Source organism: Cyanistes caeruleus, chromosome 2 (assembly GCF_971803275.1).
Source record: "Cyanistes caeruleus chromosome 2, bCyaCae1.hap1.1, whole genome shotgun sequence".
In the NCBI taxonomy this organism is placed as follows: Eukaryota; Metazoa; Chordata; class Aves; order Passeriformes; family Paridae; genus Cyanistes; species Cyanistes caeruleus.
In genome coordinates, this window is record NC_141702.1 from 20,433,672 (window position 1) to 20,452,990 (window position 19,319).

The 19,319-nt window shown below is 41.2% G+C and overlaps 1 protein-coding gene and 1 long non-coding RNA gene across 18 annotated transcripts in view; one reads left to right on the forward strand and one right to left on the reverse strand.

Moving 5' to 3' along the window:
* Positions 1-19,319, forward strand: part of DLGAP2 (DLG associated protein 2) — a 443,370-nt gene that overhangs the window by 33,251 nt on the left and 390,800 nt on the right. The window lies entirely within an intron of this gene.
* On the reverse strand, positions 222-4,405 carry LOC147654658 (uncharacterized). Its single transcript, XR_015282817.1, has 2 exons — positions 2,820-4,405; positions 222-1,205 (listed from the first exon to the last, which is right to left on the reverse strand). It is a non-coding gene; the product is annotated as an uncharacterized LOC147654658 (long non-coding RNA).

Here is a 19,319-nt window from a genome sequence, read left to right on the forward strand (position 1 = left end):
TTCAGAACTGGATGCTAAGTAGCATGGTGAACCAAACAGCTCTTCAAGTATCTCAGTGTGAAGCCACGTAGAACTAGCCAAAGGGGATGCTCAGTGTCCTAAATAGATGTGACCTACATTTTAGACCTTTGCAAGATGTAGGTACATATGGCAGGGGCCCCCTTTTGCTCTGGATTTGAAAATACTAACTTCTCATATGATATGATTACATCTTTTCTCTATTTTATTCTTCTTCTAAAGTCTTATTTTTAAGCAAAACCATCATCCTGCTGTGTTATTTGGTCCTGTTCTGAATACTAAAGCATTCACAAAAAGCATCATCTTGTCCTTATTTTCCTCTCATGCCTGAAATTGGTGATTGGTCTCAGCTACTTCCTGTGCTGAGGGTCAGGAAGAGTTGGGAAGCCCCACAAAATAAATCCAGTTTAAGTAAACTAACCCAGTTAACTCAATCCTATCATAATAAATCAAATTTATTATTTAAGAAAAAACAATGATAGAAACAATAGAGCATTAAAAAATTTAGCAGGGAATTACTAGTGTTGGTAACATTGCTCCTTGTGCTCCAAGCATGTCTCCTGCAGTGGTGGGACAGATGTAAAAGAAAAGGCTTCCACAGGTGGGAGACATTCCTGCCAGTACATGGGGAGGAAGAAAAGCTGTTATTGTCCTGCACCCGCCCGGTTTCTGATGGAAGCTTCAGAAAAAGCAGGGTTGGCTGTGGTTTAGGATTGCAGCTGCCTGGGGCTGGGTTTTCTCACTCCTTGCACAGAAGCAGTCTGAGGAGAGTGTGAAATGCTTCCTCTGAGATCAGAGGAGGAATGAGATGCTGCAACCCAGGGGCAGCCAGGTGCTAAATGAGACTCTGACCTCCTCTCCACCACCCTTTCTTTCAGCCCTACTTTCTCTACACTTAGGTGCATTTTTCTGCAGTGATTTGACTTAAAATCTGGTATTTTGGCCCAGTAGAGAAGTCATGCAGGACCTGGGGTGGGTTTAGGTGAGGGGCTGGTTGCTGCCACCTGACAGAGGGGTCACACCCTGTTCTCCAGTTCACTGTTCTCAAGGTCTCTGCACTTGGTGTGGCAAGTGTAGGACAGGCTGTGCTCACCTCACCTCTGGACTGTCCACCAGTTTCAAAGCCATCGTTTCTGTACGTCTGAGCTCGCCTCGGGCTTCTTTCCCCACTGCTGGTAGACATGGGTCTGTGGGCAGTACAGTTTGTTAATGCTGCTTTTATGATTTTCTACCTTTTAGGGTAGAACACTGCTATTAGGCATCAATTCCTTTGATATGTGTGTTTGATTTTTGTCACTTTGAGATAAAATTCTGAGAAAGCTGAATTGTCAGTTTATCCTTTAATCCTGGTAGCTCAGGTAAGCTGGTACCTTTTCTCTGTGAACCAACAGAGCAAAGCAGTGGGGAAATACACATTAATCAAGAATGTAGACCACCCTGGATATATTAAAGTGGTGTTGAATTCTCCAACATCATACAAACTGAGCTGGTATCTACAGTGTTTATTAGGCTGAGAGAAGATCTGCTGCAATTCAGTGTTGAGTGCTGACGGGCAAGTCAAACTAACATTTAATTTCTAAAGGTTATGGAAAAAAGTACTTTACTGGTTTTTGGAATAGGAATTAGCTTGTTTTGGTTTGATTTCATTTTGCTTTAGTAAAAGAGCCCTACTTCTACTGCAAATCAAACCAAAGAGCTTGGCTGGGATTTAAATGCCTACATATCCAACATGAGTGGTTTTGGCTGTGTCTACACTGTTGTGTGCTGCTCTTAAGAGTAGAACAAGGCTATCACTGTTGCACATCCAGAGTTCTTGCCTGGAGGAGCCTGAAACCTGCTCTGGTGCAGTATTTTGGGAAGAATGCACATAAATGCACATTTATTATAAGGTTTGATATATATATATATATATATGTATGTATGTATGTATGTATGTATGTATGTATATAACAACCCCCCCATCCCTCAGGGTGCCCTTGCATCCAGAGTCACTGGTTCCCAATCTTCAGGGGTTATATTTGCCTTTGGGGTTGTGTGGTTGAGAAGACAACTCAGTCTGCTTTCTTGCACGAGTTTCTTGAGTTTTTCTGTGCATTCTTAAAGGGTGTTCAACTAATACTTGAGCATCATCCAGACCTCATGGTACTGATCCTCCTGCCAGCACTGTAAGCTGAGGGAATGCTATCCCAGCAAAATCAAGGCAGAGAAGACTGAGGTGGGCTTCAGATTTGCTAAAGATACTGATGACAATTCAGTACTAGTGCACCCCGAGTTTAGCACTGCATTTGGAGCATTTGGAGCATTTTGAGGTGCTCTCAGTAAATGGAAGTACAAATTTACAAGGCAGCTCTGTCCTTCAGGTAGCTCTGTCTACAAAGGATATATGTAAAGAGCTAAATCTCCTGAGAACTGTAGGCAGGAGACAGATGTACAAATCTCAAAAAGTTTTAAAATTTAAGGAGTTTTTGTTGGTAAGGCTACACCTGTTCCTGTAGTGAAGTGGCCCTATTTACAGGGAGAATTAGTTCTCTGGAACTCACATCTTTCCACTACCAAGTGGACTTTCTCTGGGCATTTCTTGAAAGAGACATTTTCAGTTTTTGAAAGAAAGTATTTTGTAATGCAGATCTGGGGTTCATGGATTAGTGCTTCAATCCATAAATTAAAATAAGTTCCTTCACACTATTTTCTCAAAAGTTATTGAATTCCAGAAAAATAAAATAACTAAAAAAGAATAAAATTCAGCCATTTCCATAATCTTCAACAGTTTGCTCTAATATGCTGGCTTGGGTGGCACCTACCCTTAGATATCTCAAATTTCTTTGGACATGGTTTAGGAAGCCTAACTGCTGGATATTGGATGTTGTTGATTTGGACTGTCTTGACCATGACTTGGAGCAGAAGTACTGCACTGCTTAACACTGTGGAATAAAGCCAAAGTGTGAATTCCTTGAATGCGTTACAAATAGTGGCAGCTTATTTCCCAGTTGTCTGTGTGATGTAAGGCCTTGCCTTGTCCATGGATCAGCTCTGTGGGACACACACATGGGGTCAGCTCTATGGGTCTGATGCATTTCAGATGTCTCAGATTCACTGTCAATGTACCACATATGTAGTTCTTTCATGTGGGTTTCTGTTTAAGAATTTCCAAACAGAAGTTAAACAGTCTTCCCTGAAGATGCACCTTTATTTGTTTGTTTGTTTGTTTGTTTGTTTATTTATTTTCATTTCTTGGGTTGTATAGAGGATTCAGCATTTTCAACTCACTAAACTTCTGACTTCCTATATTGCCATGCTGGTTGTCTTATATTGCTATGCTGATTTTCCCAAACAAGCTCAGATCTTCCATTAGTCTATTCCCATGTATGTCTTCCCAGTTAATAATGTCCATCCAACCCAGTGAATGAATGACTAGATGATTCAATTATATCGTCTCTTTTTCCTGTATTTTGCATGTAAAGAGAAAAGAGACTGCTAATAAACATGCTCAGTCTACGATGGCAAAGTTGAATACATGAAAAGGCTTTTTCATAGTATGGTTGTTAACATGCTGCATGTCTCCTTGTGTTCCTTGTTACGTGCAACATTTCTATGCTTAATTAAATTGAAAGTTTCTTGCCATGGTTTTATTTTTGTTTTATGTGCACGCTGCAAGAACTTAAAACCTGTTCCCTCCTCTTATTTTTTTTTTTTTTTTTAGGGTAGGGGAGTTGTTTTTTGCATTTTTAGCGTGCTTCCCCCATTGCTGTTCATTCCTCACCTTAGGGTTACTCCTACTCTGATTCATCAGAAGGAGAGCCCCAAGTTTGCCCACTGCTGCTGCTCTGTGGGGGTCTCTGCAGGGTTGTGCAAGGCTCAGACAGGGGCGCTGCTCAGGGACAGCAGCCTGTGTTTGTGGGCACAGCTCGGGCCTGCTCTAGGCTCAGGAACGGCAGCCCGTGTTTGTGGGCACAGCTCGGGCCTGCTCTCGGCTCAGGGACGGCAGCCCATGTTTGTGGGCACAGCTCGGGCCTCCTCTCGGCTCAGGGACGGCAGCCTTTGTTTGTGGGGAAGACAAAGTGCTGACGGCACACAATGACATCCAGGACTCGGGCTCTATGGTCCATGTGCGAAACGACTTCTAGGGCGGGGAGATCATCCCGCGCTTGTTGCTCCCGGGCAACGGCACAGTCCAGACCTCCCTCAGCTTTCCTTCATTGCCCTCTGCCATGCGGAGACAGCCAGGCCAGCCCCAGGCCTGCGACCCGTGTCCATCGCTGCGGTGGGCCGTGCCTGCTGTGGGGAGACCCTCCCGGCTGGGCGGCGGTAGGAGGTCGCGGCCCACCGGGGACTGATTCGTGCCAGGACAGAGCCCCGCACCTCCACAGGCTCTTCCAGAAAGCTCCCGGGCCGGACGCGTGCAGCGAGCGCCCTTCTGCGCCTGGCGCGCGGCGGGGGCGGGGCGGGGCCGCCGGCGCGGGGCGGTGCTGCCCCCTGGCGGCGGGAGAGAGTCCGGCACGGCAGGCCCGGCCTGGCCCAGCCGCTCCACCTTACCCTGTCCCGGTGTAACCCCGGCCCCGCCGCTCCACTCTGCCCTGTCCCGGTGTAACCCCGGCCCCACAGCTCCACTCTGCCCTGTCCCGCTGTAACCCCGGCCCCACAGCTCCACTCTGCCCTGTCCCGGTGTAACCCCGGCCCCACAGCTCCACTCTGCCCTGTCCCGCTGTAACCCCGGCCCCACAGCTCCACTCTGCCCTGTCCCGCTGTAACCCCGGCCCCACAGCTCCACTCTGCCCTGTCCCGCTGTAACCCCGGCCCCACAGCTCCACTCTGCCCTGTCCCGCTGTAACCCCGGCCCCACAGCTCCACTCTGCCCTGTCCCGCTGTAACCCCGGCCCCACAGCTCCACTCTGCCCTGTCCCGCTGTGACCCCGGCCCCACAGCTCCACTCTGCCCTGTCCCGCTGTAACCCCGGCCCCACAGCTCCACTCTGCCCTGTCCCGCTGTAACCCCGAATCCCGCCCTGCCCCACCCCGGGTGGAGGAGAATTGGGAAGGGAAAAGGTAAACCCCGGGCTCTGAGAAAAGCACAGTTTAATATTTGAAGCAAAATAAAGTTTAATAATTATACGGATCACACAAATGATAATAGTAACAAAAACAGTAATAACGGTAATAATGATAATGATTGTAATGAAAAGGAAAGAGAGGAGTAAAGCCCAAGAGAAATAAATGATTCCCAGTGCAATTCCTTATCACCCACTGACAGATGCCCACCCCATCCCTAACCAGTTTATACCCCGAGGATCATGTTCCATGCTGTGGGATATCGCCTCGGCCAGTTAGGTCAGCTCGCCTGGCTACGCTTCCTCCTGGCTTCTTGTGCACCTGCTCACTGGCAAAGCATGGGCCACTGAAAAGTCCTTGACTTAGGGCTAAGCACTATCAGCAATAACTAAAGCATCAGTGTTGTGTCAATATTATTCTCAAAATACAGCGCTGTACCAGCAACTAGGAAGAAAATTAACTTTATCCCAACCAAAACCAGGATATCCTACTAGGAAAATTTTTACCAGGGGATGGGGTAGGTGGGAAAAGGAGGTGTGTGTTTAGTTATCTACATTTATTTGAGCTTTTGGGGTTTTTTAATGGATTGAACATTTATACAAAATTATAACAATTTTCTACTGTAAGTTTTGTGGGTTTTTTTTTCTGAACTCACATTTCAAGAAATAATACAAGCCATTTTGAGTCCTAAATCCATTTTAAGTATTCATCTGCTGCTGGGATTTGATTTAGTTTTATTACATTGAAAGAATCAATATGTTACTGTAATTCAGAAAATGCTTCAACTGAACTAGGTGTAAGGCTATTTCTTTATTTATTTATTTACCTTAGTAATTAATGAATGGTGCTGTAAGTAGGAAAGCAGTACCTGAAGTACAATTTTGGATTATGGTACCTGATGATTAAATTATATTCTATTATAAATTATAAACTACATTAGCTGTAAATAAATTTAAATATCATACATGGTGCATACAGTAGATCTTGTGCAGCTCTATATTTTGTATTTTCTTTGTGTGTCATTTTTGTTCATCAATATTTATGTAGTCTCTGTTTATGAACATGTAAGTATGTCTAAAAATGTAGAAGAGAAGTTGTCACAGCATAATTTTCAAATCATGTTTAAGCCACCTGCTTTCTAGGTGTTGACTTTGTTTTCTGATTATACATAATCATACAATGGTGAAAAATTAATAGCAAAAGTGAAAATGCGATGCATGCTGTAAAAATGCAGTTTAAATTATTTAGCACATATACTTTTAGAGTACATTTTGATATCAGAAGTTTTCCTGGAGGAATTAAGGTGGCAAAGCAGGAATTTCATGGAAAGATACTTGAATATACCAACAGAAATTAATCCAAGCCCTTATTTTCCAGATACAGGCTTCAGATTGGGTGATGTTTATTGTTTTCTTTGTATTATAGATTCACTAATTTAGAAAAGCTGCATTGGTTTTAGTATTAGTTTTAATGGCTCTCTGTTCCTAGTCTGCTTTGTAAGTAAACTATTGCCATTAGCATGAGTGGGCTACTTCCTGTTTCAGTGATTAAAGAATTGCCAGATTAAAATTAAATTTATTTACAGCCTTGCATTCACAGGCTGAGCCTGAGATGTAAATACATCTTCCTTCCTTATAAGGAGGAAGATGCACGATATCCCATGCAAAGTAATCCAGTAAGAAGTACATTATGAATTATTTATAAAGACCATGACCTTTTTGAAGACCAGACATTTAAATATATTTATTTGAATATAAGGTAGCTGTAATCTTGAAAGCCATCTTCCTTATTCCTTTGGGTCTTTTTCTAATATTTCTTTTGTAGCCAGTCTTGCTGACCTGGATAAAAATATTAGTATTTTCAATGTTCTTTTCTTAGATGCCTAAGCTTGTAACTGCCAGATGCTGTGGTTTCTCTGGAGCAGACAACAATGACCTCAGCAGAAGTCATGGTTTCAGTTCACTGTTTGTGAATATGTGGCCCTAGTGTGCAGAAGACATTGAATAGTATTTTGCACTGTTTAATCTTTCAGTTTGTAATTATTTTCAGCATCAGATACTTTACAGCTATAGATCTAGTACCCTGAAAAAATACCTAGCACCCAATATGAATGCATGCATTATCCTGATGCCCAGAATCATCTGCCATGTGTATCATGGCAGACCAAGCTTTGGGGAATCTCCCATGGATATTATCACCTTTGCTAGGATACTATTAAGATTGAGGAAAGGAAATTGATGTGGAGGAAGAGGTGGGTATAAATCGCTGTAGGAATAACTCTAGCCTCAGAAATAATTTAATAAAAAAAGATGAAACCCAGAAAAATTTAGTAACGTTGTGTTTCTTTAGAAAGAAAAGCACCAAGTAAAACTGAGGACAGGGCAGTGCATTGTATTTGCTTTTGGCAAACATGATATGGAACCCTTGTATTGCAATCAGATAAATTTACTTTGCAAGAGTAAATTTTTGCTGCAGGGGAAGGGTGTGCACATAACAAATTTTGTGGAATGTGTGCTTTCTATTCAAATATATAAATTAGAACTGAGTGCAAAGTGCTGTTTGCACATCAATAATTGCCTTGTGTCTGACTGCCAGCCAGGCTTGACTGCTCAGCAAACACCAAAGAGGGGCTGATTGCTGTCTTCATATCTGCTCTTTGTCCTTGACTACTGTATGCACTTTTGGCTTGAAAAACGTGTTTTTTGCTGCAGAGTAACTGATTGACACAAGCCATCCTGAGGTAAACAGAACAACCCGGGTAAGGCAAGAGACAGTGGCTTTGGGTCTCTGCAGCCCACTGAAAGCCTTGTTTGTGTTTCATGTTCACCAGCTGAGGTAAATGTAGTCAAGTCCAGTGAACTGATCCTGGGACTGGTCCTTCCATCAGGGACAGAAGCCAAACTTGCTCTCTAAACACCAGCCCTTCCTCGTGAGCTCATATGCCAGGAAATGGGCCTTAATTTACTTCCCAGATCTTAACATGCAGCACTTTGGCTTGCACAAAGCTCCCAGAGCTGCACAACAGCTTTGTTGTGCTCTTTGCTAGTTGTGTGGAGGAGAGCATGGATATATTCCATTGCATTGTCCTGCATCAGCCATTACCCTGTGCCCTGGAAGAGTAGAAATGCCCTGGAAGAGAAGTTATGGATGGATGGCACAAAAGAGCAGAGAGGTAATGCTGCTTCAGACTTACCTTTCTGTTACTTACCTGTTGCAGTCAGCATGTTTTGTCTTTATGGTGGGCAAATCAGAACTTTCCATTGCAAAACCAGGAATGCATCTGTCTTTGATGGTTGGCTACAGCCATTCTTTCTCCTTCTGAGCCTCAAATCTTCTCTTACAGTTATTACTCTATATTTACTGTGGGTTTTGTGAAGTGCTGTCTGAGGGCTACACAGGTTGTGAACTGCCTTGGAGAGCCATGCATTTTGACTGTGGCAACACTTTCTGAAACGAAGCTCATCACAGGCTGTAACTAGAGCCCATTGATACTGGTAGTGTTTTAATGCAGTTGAAATAGGTTGAAATGAACTCCAGTGATATAGGAGTTTAAGTGATTCTCTGTTGATTCTGACTGATGCTTTATAAAGCAGTAAGTACATCACTTGGATAATGACCTTGCTTTGTAATCTGTGTCATGCTCCAAAGTTTTGATAAACTGTCTTGTTATAATCTTACACCTTTTTTTTTTTACAAGTAACTACTCTCATATACTATGCCAAACCACTGTGATATACATGTGTATATATATTGTGCAAATGAAAGACAGGATCTTAAACAGATGCCAAACACAAAATGCCTGAAAGACTAGAAATTTCAAATGTCCGTTTCTTTTTAAACACTTAAAATAAGCATAGCCTTTTTAAATATGCATATATCTGTCCATGAAGTTTGAATAGAAAAGTGACTTGCTAATTTTGTCACAAATGATCAGGCTGTACCCTGTACTCAAATAATATAATCTAACTCAAATTTTGTGGCTCCTGGTTGCTCATTTAACAGATTTAGATGGCATGTTGGCAGAGATAGAATCATAGAATTGTTTAAAGACCTTTAAGATCATTGAGTTCAACCATTAACCTAACACTGCCAAGTCCATCACTAAACAGTGTCCCTAGAGTCTAGCTTTGCCTCATTAAATTCTACGTAGGTAGTCTGAAGTTTTTATGATTTAGGGTAATTTAGTTAGTCCAAATTACTACCCCTACTAGACTTTGTAAATGTGTATAGATCTGTATAAATGTATGTATCCTCTTGCTAAGGTACCTGTTGCAGAATTTACCACTACTTATCTGTTTCTATGTGAGCTGTTGTTCCTCTGTCTGTTATCCAGACAGTGAATGTGTGATATCATGTGGATTATGTGCTATTTTCTTAAGCTTCAAATAAGGAAATTAGTTCTGAATGGCATTTTCCGTTGTAGATTTAACCTAGAATATGAATAAATATGCCTCATAGCCTGTTTTTTTCTGACTTATGTTTGCTATATGCTGAAAGATTTATAAAATACAGTCTGGTTGCTATTGGTTCCACTTAGTCTTCCTTTATAGAGTACTGTGTTATACCACACTAGAAATGCTGCCTAGCTTATGTGCAGACCAAGGTGCAGCAGATGATAAGACTAGGCTATTTCATCAGGGCCTAGATTAAATCAAGCAAGGAGTGTACTTATTCTGAGCCCTGACTTAGCAAAAACTCTCATGGGCATTTAAAAAACCCTCCAACAATGATACAAAACCCCCATATCACTGAGAAAGTCTAATGGGAATCAGAAGGCCCTGGTTCTTTCATTCATTTGCTGGAGACAGCCTTGTGAGAACAGAGATGTCTCTCAAAGGAGAGGAGAAAAACTGCTATGTCATTTTGATTCCTGGAGTTGTTGGGTTTGATTTCTGCACTAGCCTCTTTCTTCTCATGTTTGTATTGTGAGCAGCAAACCCCACAAAACATGCTCCAGCTGTGCTCTTCAAAGACCGTTCCTTTCTATTAAAGCTCAAATTGCTCTGTACCTCAAGGAGATGTGATAGAAGTAGGAAGTTATTTTGCAGCAGCTGTGATCTCCTGCCTAAATCCTAGAATTTACAAGATATACAATTATTTATCTGTGGGGTTCGTTCTGTGAAACTGCTTTCCCACTAGTACTGTGCACAAAACAAGCATGCTGGAGAGCAGCCCAAATTTCTAGCAATAAAATAACAGCAGCATTCCCAGCAAAATGTAGAGGTATTCAGTTCCCTCTCCTGTCAAGAGGGGCTCAGTCTTCTGTCTTGTAGTTTACCAGAAACTGGTCTGAATGTCTTACTTCATTTTTTTTGGTGAAGTCCTTTGGAGTTTCTCCTTTTGCAAAAATAATTAGATCTTAATGTGGCAAGATAAAAAAAAGCTAGAGTTGGTGGGGGTATTTATTTGAGGAAGGGATTGCTGGTGTTCTGAATGCGTAGTGCTCCATACTCACTAAAATAGTTACATATGCACTGGAAGAAGAAATAATTTTTAACTATTCCATTCTGTGTGTCCTTCTCTGGTAAAAGAAATGCCAAACAAAAGATAGCTCAAGGGGAAAATTCCAGCATTTTCCCATTGAAGATAGAAGAGCTGTAGTAAGAGGGATCAAGAAGTTAATGAGAATTCACCCTCAGTGACAGATGATGGTTGCTTGACTCTAGTCAGCTATGGAAACAACTTAAAACCCATTTCCTTACCTCCTGTCAGCCTCTGAAATGTTCCAGTGTATTTTGTAAGAAAGAGCATAGGCAGCCATGTATGGAAGAAAGTTCCATCTGGGGAAGGCCAGGAGATTGAAAGTGAGTGCCTAAGGGAACTGGGCTTCAGGTCATATTGCTCACTCAATTATTTCCATGGAGAAGGCTATGCCCTTGCTCACTGCAATGATCTCAGGATTCTCATTTTATGCAGTTTTCATGAGAAGATGCATTCATAGTTCCCTAGTGGAGTTTTTCTGGTTACAGTAGGTAATCAGAGGAGGAAGTGTTGAATCTAACAGCACCTGGACCCATAAATGTGTCCCATTTTGCCTCACCTGTCAGTGAAACATATAGCGCTTGGTGGATGGTGACTATATAATATCACAGTTACACAAAATACAGAGTTGCTAACTAGGGAGATTATTCTAAACATATGCTTGATCCATGTTCACTGAGGGACACTAAAGCAGAGAGGCAGCAAGCATGACACAAGCATGGAAGGGCTCTGACAAGGAATCTGGAAACCAAACCTAGGAAGAGAGAAGAGGACACATCTCTTGTTATCCACAGGGCTGGCAGCCACTGGCTGGGCTTGAGCACACTGATGTTTTGGTAGAGCCTTTCTAATGTCCATGATCAAAGCTGTGCACAATGATAATCTAGCTCTTCTACTCAGACCATGGCATTTCAGCCCAGACTTCATGAGAAGCTGTGTGGTTTTTATGAATATCAGTCTCTGCCAGATTATTTTGTATTAATCATCTCTTCTGCATCTTGCAAGAGTTGCTGGCAACATCTCTTTTCATCAGATACTCCTACATCAAGTGGACTTGAGAGTACCATCATTCTATACTGTTTGTTACAATTAATGCTCTTTTGATCATTGCTTATATGCTACGCTTTACTTTGTACATATTTTCCCCATAAAATACAATCACTGAGGATCTTCTGGAAAATAGTAATTGCTTAGGAATTCAAGTTAATATTGAGGAAAGCACAGTTCACAAAGGTAATTTGACCTCTCTCATTCCTGCCTAAGATTTCACATTTTCATCTGCATATACACCACTCAGCTATTCTGTCAGTAGACTGATTATGGTTGTTCCAGTTTTTTTTCTGATAACAGATCCTTTTAAAAGTAAAACCCTATACACACTGAATGAAAGGTACTAACTATACCTTTCATTGTCCATGTTCTCAGAGCAAAGTTTTGTCCAGTTAGGAACTGACCTATTAGTGCTTCCCACGTTGCCTTCTGCCCTGCTGCATGGAGGCTCACTGTCCCACTGGCATGTGATGTCCTCCTCTAAGAGGTGTCACAAGAATGGCTTAATGGGAATTGATCTCTTCAAAGGGAATGAATGAAATGTTTTATGGACTGGCTGCTGTCTTGTTAGTGAGAACACACTTGAAATGCAACGTGATGGCAGCTTGGATAGTCAAGGAAAAGCTTAAATTTAACTGCTTGAAATGCCTTAAGCATTCAAAAAAAAAAAAAAGCAAAAACCAAAACAAAACTTGAAGTTCCTGAAAGAATCTTTTTGGAAATGGAAATCAACTTTTCCCTTTGAAGATGAACTAAGCATTGTAAACTCTGCAAATTTTCCAGCATATTCTGCTGTACTTTTGTGAGTTCTGCCAAAACCTGGCAAATGAAGATAATCTGAAATGTGATATATTATTTTTAGCTTTTACAAAAATAGTTTGCTTGAAATTTGCAATGCCATGTTAACAAAATAGTCTTTAACTTTACAGAAACACTTTAATGGAATACAGAAACAAGAGTTATTTCCTTATTTTATTTCATAATGGAGATAAATTAAGCAACTACTTAAAATGTGGGTAACTTGGCCACAGTTTAGGAGTTTTTGAGGAACAAAGCCTTTTTTCACTAATTTAAAAAACTGACATAAAATATAGGAGGGTATAGTAAGCAGAAATGTTCTGAGGTAATGAATTAAATCAAACTAGTCTTAATTTGCTCCTTTATTTTAATTCTATTTCAAAGTTCATATTCTACTTCAAGCAGAGATGTTCTTTACAATTTTATACTCTCTGAGAATGTAGGAAAAACCATAAATTGGAATTTGTACAGTGAACTGTCAGTAAAATTTAGCTTTGTTCAGAGATCTGGAATAAGAATTATGCTATATGTAAGTCACATTAAGGCCTCTGTGGAGAGTGAGATTGTACAACTCTAAGATAATACATAATTGATTTTATCTTGGAAGTGTATGCTATTGCTCTTTGTATCAGATGAATGAATCTGACAGACAAAATACTGCATTTAAAACACAAAAGACAAATCATTATCCTTTGATTTCCTCCCTGTCCTTATGATAAAATCTGAGTTCTTTCTCCTTATTTTCTCCTACCGGAGCTCAAGTTAGGTTGCCTCATTTTCTCCCATTGAATTTATGGTTATTTAGGAGGTGTAGTAGCAATTTTATTACCATCAGCACTTCACCTTGAGAAGCACATCTGGAAGTGTGCATGTTCTGCAGCAATTTCTTGGATCTCTTTGCATAATAATTACACTAATTATGATTGTATTCAGAAGAAAATGGCAAAATTGTAATAAAGGTGTACATTCCCTGTTGAGGAGATGTGCACAGGAGCAGCAGTGATAGGCACAGCAGCCTTGACTCTTCAGGGCATTCCCTGTTTCTCCAGCCCAGATCTCCCTTTTTGTGAAGTGGCTGAGCACTGCTTGTTACTTTGGCAAAAGGCAGACAGCTCTCTGTGAAAGCTCTGTGTTGGGTGATGGAAATCTTCCAAGCTTTTCCAGGTTGTCAGTTCTGAGTAATTCCCCCCCAGAAAGTTATGGAGGAAATAGCTGAGGTGGCTTCTGAACCACTAAGTGTGAATCCTGGAGAGCTAAGACTTCAGAAACTTCAAAAAGTGCTATAATATAGTTCAAATGTCAAGGGTAGAAATGAGACCTAGAACACATACACACCCCCTTCTTCCATTAATCTGGATTCCATTGTAACACTGGAACAGTTACCCTGGAAGACTCAACATAACAAACACAAATAATGCCAGTCAATATGGTTTGATGGCAAGGAAGACTTGTCAAATAAATCCGTTATGTTTCTTTGACAGGATTATAGATTGGTTGATGGAAACAACTGTGTGGATACAGAAGCAATTTCATTTCTCTCAAGTATTTGGCTTAGATTCACAGGATATTTTGATTAAAACCTACAACTGTGTTGGGAGGAATAAACAACTGTCTAATTTTCAGGTTTGACTATGTCTTTTCCTGGGGGGAATCTGCAGAGACTTGTTATTGACTGAAAGCTGCTCAGTACTTTAGCAGTGGTCTAAATGAAAACGTGTCTGGTAAAGCATGTGGAAGGCATGTAGATGCTAGAAAATTATGTGGATTCTTCTCTTAATGGTTTCTGTTCATTATTTTGCTTTGTTAATTCAAGTGCAATATAATAAATTGAGAATTAAGATTGAAGGCATATGGACAAGGAATAGGAGGCAGAAGCTGAGATGAAGATTTGTTTGTCCCTGTTGGCAGGGTGGCAGTCTGAGTGCTGCAGGGTGCTGGTGGCATTCCCAGCAGACATGGAGGTGCTGGGGGGTCCTGGCAGGGCAACCCACAGCAGCAGAGGCACAGAGCTTTGTGAAGAGCATGCCAGCAGGGATGTGTGTTCCTGTGGAAGGGAAGGTGAGGAGGTTCCCCAGACTGCTGAACACAAATCTAGAGCAGAGTAAAAGGATCTGACAGGAGTGTGCTTTCCTACCTTGCAGTCAAAAACACAGCAAGAACCTATGGCTGAAAATTAAGTTAAATTAACACCAGTTTTGGTGAAGGACTTGGGGATTTAGCCTCAGCTCTTTATGTAGAGCTTGAAATATGAACATTGGCCTTGGTAGAAGTGGATGTTACAGTAGGATGAAGCAGATAATAAGCCTCAGGTCAGCCACCACATTTGCTACTCTTTGCTTCCAACCTCACAGAACCTGTGACTTTTATAGCAATTACAAGGTTTTCTTTCCAAATGTGTTTTTACCTCTCCAAACATGTCTTTTCAGGTGAGGTGTATGGCATTTCTCAGAGTGACAGTGCTATTACTGTGCCTCCCAACTTAGTGAGAATTTTAAAATAGAAGTAAAGTGGGCCACTTGTTTTAATAAGATAATAAGGTGTCCAGTCAAAACCCCCTTAAAATCACTGGTAATTGATTTCTATTTCAAAGGTTTCAGAAGAACCCAGCAAAATATGGAGCAGGCTATGCTTGAGTCTACTGACTAAAACAAGATGTATACGATTATATGCATTTGAGATGTGGCATGTGAAAGCATACTGTAAATCTCTAGTAGCACAATTTCAAATGTAAATATTCATATAAATGCTTTTTAAAACAGCAATGATACTTGACAGTGAAGGCTGAGAACAAAATTTTAAAAATATCTGCATTCAAACATTTATGTGTAGGCTAGATAAATGTGTGTAAATATACTTATAAATATTATAATAAAAATCTTTCATGCCTATTATCATGTAATATAAAAGAAGCAAAATGCAAAACTGACTGGTGAGTAACTAGTATTTAAACCAGCAGAAGTAAACAATTTGTTTTCAAAATTCAGAATATATAGAAGTCCTAGATGAGTTGTATATTTGGAAAATAGAGTCAAGCTAACTGTGGTGCAGTAATTTTCAATTTCTTTGAGCCTCAGAGTACACTGCAGTGGATCCTGTGTAGTCAGCCTTTGCAGTCAATGGAGAGAAGAGGCTTTCAGAGATGGCTCATCTGTCTGCTATAGAAACCCATCTGGATGTCTCTCTCAGGGTGCCTGCTTCTCTCTGTTGCCTATGGAGAGCAGGAATATGAGTCATGTGAATCCCATCCACTATATGTACAGCACCTTCATGGCTGAGGTGGTTTGGCTTTTTGATACTCCCGGCCCCTCTGGCGGCTCTCTGTGGCATTGGGGGGTCCCTGCTGTCTGACCCACAGCCCTCTCATCCCCAGGCTCACTGCTGCTGTGAGCTGAGCTCACCATCACAGTCCTGGGCCCAGAGCTGCTGCACTGCAGCTATGCTGTTGTCTGCTTTCAGGTTTTCCTTGGGGCCACAGTCTCACTTCTAATCAGTCTGTTAGCTGTACATCAGGGATCTAACAGGATCATCATCAGTGGGGGAGTTGAGGGTTATATCCTGGCAGTTCTCAGATCAAATACACCCAAGTACTGTGAAATGGCTACCTGTTTTTCTTTTCTCTGCCAAAAATCACAGATCTGTTGGAGGTTAACAGGTCTTCAGAAAAGGATTCTACTTAAGGAGATTTCAGTGGTCATCTGAGAGGCTGCAGAGCAAGTAGTGATGTGAGCTTGGAGAGTGAAATGAGGCAGACATGATGGTGGATATGAGCAGATTTTTGTTGGGTGTCATGCAGGTTGAAATGCAAGAATTCATGTTCATGCACTGCCAAATTTTGGATTTTGTTGTCATTATGCATCCACATTTTACAGTTTTTCAGGGAAGAAATGAATTGTTCAGATAGAGATGCACAGCTGCAATGAGCTAATGATCGTAAGAGCAGAGCAGTTCCATGAGATAAACTAGTTCCTAGTTTCAGTGCACTACTGGGAGCTCCTTTCTGCAAGATGACTCCAGAGCTCACTGCAGCAGGCATTGCTAGTTACTCTAGTGGAGGCATCCTGCTGTCCTGATCTGTTCTCATAACCATCCCTGTAGCACTGAGGAGGTCTTGATCTTCCAGAACACCCTGACTTATGTACAAACCCTTGGTTGCTCTGGCCTGACCTTTAGCAGCACTCGAAGACTGCTGTGGATATAGAGGCCAAGGCAGAGGTCCCTCTGGAGGGTTGAGTTCTGGGGTGCTGTTCCTTTTTCCCTCCAGAGCTGTATCAAGACTGTCTCATAACAACTTGTGCACAATCCCTTTGCATTTCCCCCATGCTGCCATTTAATTCTGCAGAGGCTGTGACAGTTTCAGTCAGGGACAGGCAGGCTTCTGGCAAAGCCTTTAGTACATGAATCAAACTTTATTCTTAGGGAAAATAGAAGAGAGAAGCACATGTGAACCACTCCTCATATATCAGTATCTCCTTTCCTTGAAGCAAGACAAACAATTCAAGGTTGCAATAAAAACCATAAACAAGTGTATGAGCTTGCAAAGTGTTCATGAAATAAAATATAAATGTTTGAGTTCCCCAAGGCAGATCCCCAAACTGTCATATTTAATGTCTATTGTTAGATCAGTATGTTAGTTTACAAGTGTCTAGGGAGAGTTGAACTGGGTGGAACAATATCATGTCTTGTAAACATATATCAAATGGTATGAATAGTAAGAACACATAGAATATACAGGATGTCCTCTACAAAGTCTATATATGCTGGCAGAATAATCAAGATTTATTTCAGTTTAGTTTTTATATGTTTTGCATGAATATTATTATTTTTTAAGTTAAATAAGTGTACTGAAATGCTCTGGATATTAAAAGCACCTCTTGAAAATACACAGGGTTCTTTTGTCAGTTTGTCATGAGTATATTGCATGGTGAGTTGCTCTTTATGAACCTTTATAACAACTTTTGTCCACTTCATGTACATTTCATAGAATCAAGAATCATGGAACATGCTGCGTTGGAAGGGACCTCTCATGATATTCAAGCCTAAATCCAAGCCCTGCATGGGATGCCCAAAGAGTCACACCATATGCCTGAGTCTTGTCCAAATGCCTCTTGAGCTATTTCAGGTTTGGTGCTGTGACCACTTCCCTGGGGAACCTGTTCCAATGCCCAGCTACCCTCTGTGTGCGAAACTTCTTCCTGATATTTAGCCTAAACCTCCCCTGACTCAGCCTCAGGCCATTTCCTTGGGTCCTGTCACTGGTGATGACAGAGAAGAGATCAGTGCCTGCCCCTCCTCTTCCCCTCACAAGAAGTTGTAACTGCAATGAGGTTTCCCTTCAGTCTCCTTTTCTTCAGGCTAAACAGACCAAGTGACTTCAGCAGCTCCTCATATGGAGAGAGAAGCACTTCACTATTCTTGTGGCCCTCCTTTAGCTTAGTATCTTTCTCATATTGTGACCCCCAAAACTGCACACAATTTTCAAGGTGAGAGAGCCCCAGTACAGAGCAGAGTGGGACAATCCCCTCCCTTCATTGGCTGATGATGTTCTGCCTGATGCACCCCAGGTACAGCTCTCTTTTTTTTTCATGAAGCATTTTTAGGATGTTTTGTCACTGACATTTCTGTCACCCTCTGCAATATATTTATTTAAATATTTTTTCCTTTGTGTGCTTGTATGCCTTTTTATAAAAATATCTATATTATTGAGTAAATCTTACAGTTAATTAAGAAATTACGTCAACTGAGGCAGAAGTTGTCACCAGACAAGGATTCCCTGCAGTTAAAGTGCCATAGCTAATGTTAAGGCATTTATTAAACGCAAAACAGACACACTCAGAATGTGAGGCATGTATCCTGCAACTGTGACCCCTACAAGAGGGGATTAATTATGCTGATGTCCCCACTGCCTTTCCCAGTTACCTTACTGCAACATGTTCAAAAGAGCTGCGTTGTACATGCAGCTCATGAATGAATCCCTGCATTTCAGTCACCCCCTCACTCCCTGCATCCGAATGTGAGCTGCTCTCCATCTGGAGTAAGGAATGGAATATCTTTCCTATCTGGATGACAGCTGTGAAATACGTCCTTCTGTCTTTCCCATTTAGTCTGCAATCTTCCTTTGAATTTTGGGATCCACTCCAATTTTGCAGCACCTTAGATGTTACAATAATGTCTGATCAGTGGCAGCTGCTATAGGAAGCACTAATACTAAATGGAACATTTTTCTCCATTCACTCCAATTTCTTGTGTTTGCTTGCTTTTATTGAACCTTCATTTTCAAACAGTGTGTGCCATGTTTTCCTTTTCCCAGGGATATATGAGCTTCCATGCAGGATCAGATTAGAGATCCTACTAATGTAATACCCTGCCTAAAACAGGTTCTTCAAAAGAAAGCGAAACTCCCATTTGGCAGACTTGTAATTAAATATGCCTTTGCGGGCAAATTTTCTGAAACTACTAACAGCTCTATTGAATTTTAGATAAAGAGAATATAAATTTTATATAAAGAAGACATAAATTTTATATAAAGAGGATACAAATTTGTGGGCCAACGCTGCACATTCTTTATATTTTGCTATGAAGTAGCAACAAAAATACTAATTCTGAGAAACCTAGTGTTCCTTTTCAAAATGGTTTTGTTTTCTGCCTTTGCAAGTCAATAAATTAAGTTCCACCATATTAACTGTATTTCTTCAACTGTCATATTAGCTGTATTCCTCTTTAACTTCTGAAAATTAGAAAGCATTCTTCCTTGTCATTTTTACTTTAAGGGATCTAGGCTGATTGAGCAGCTTCAATATGTGTAGATGCTTTAGCTTCTGCCAACATCACTTTGCTATGAGCAGAGTTACAGAAAAAAATCCATCTTCTTGTTAGGAAATATAACTGGTGCCAAGCATGTGCTACATATACCTCCTTCTGCTGTCTGCT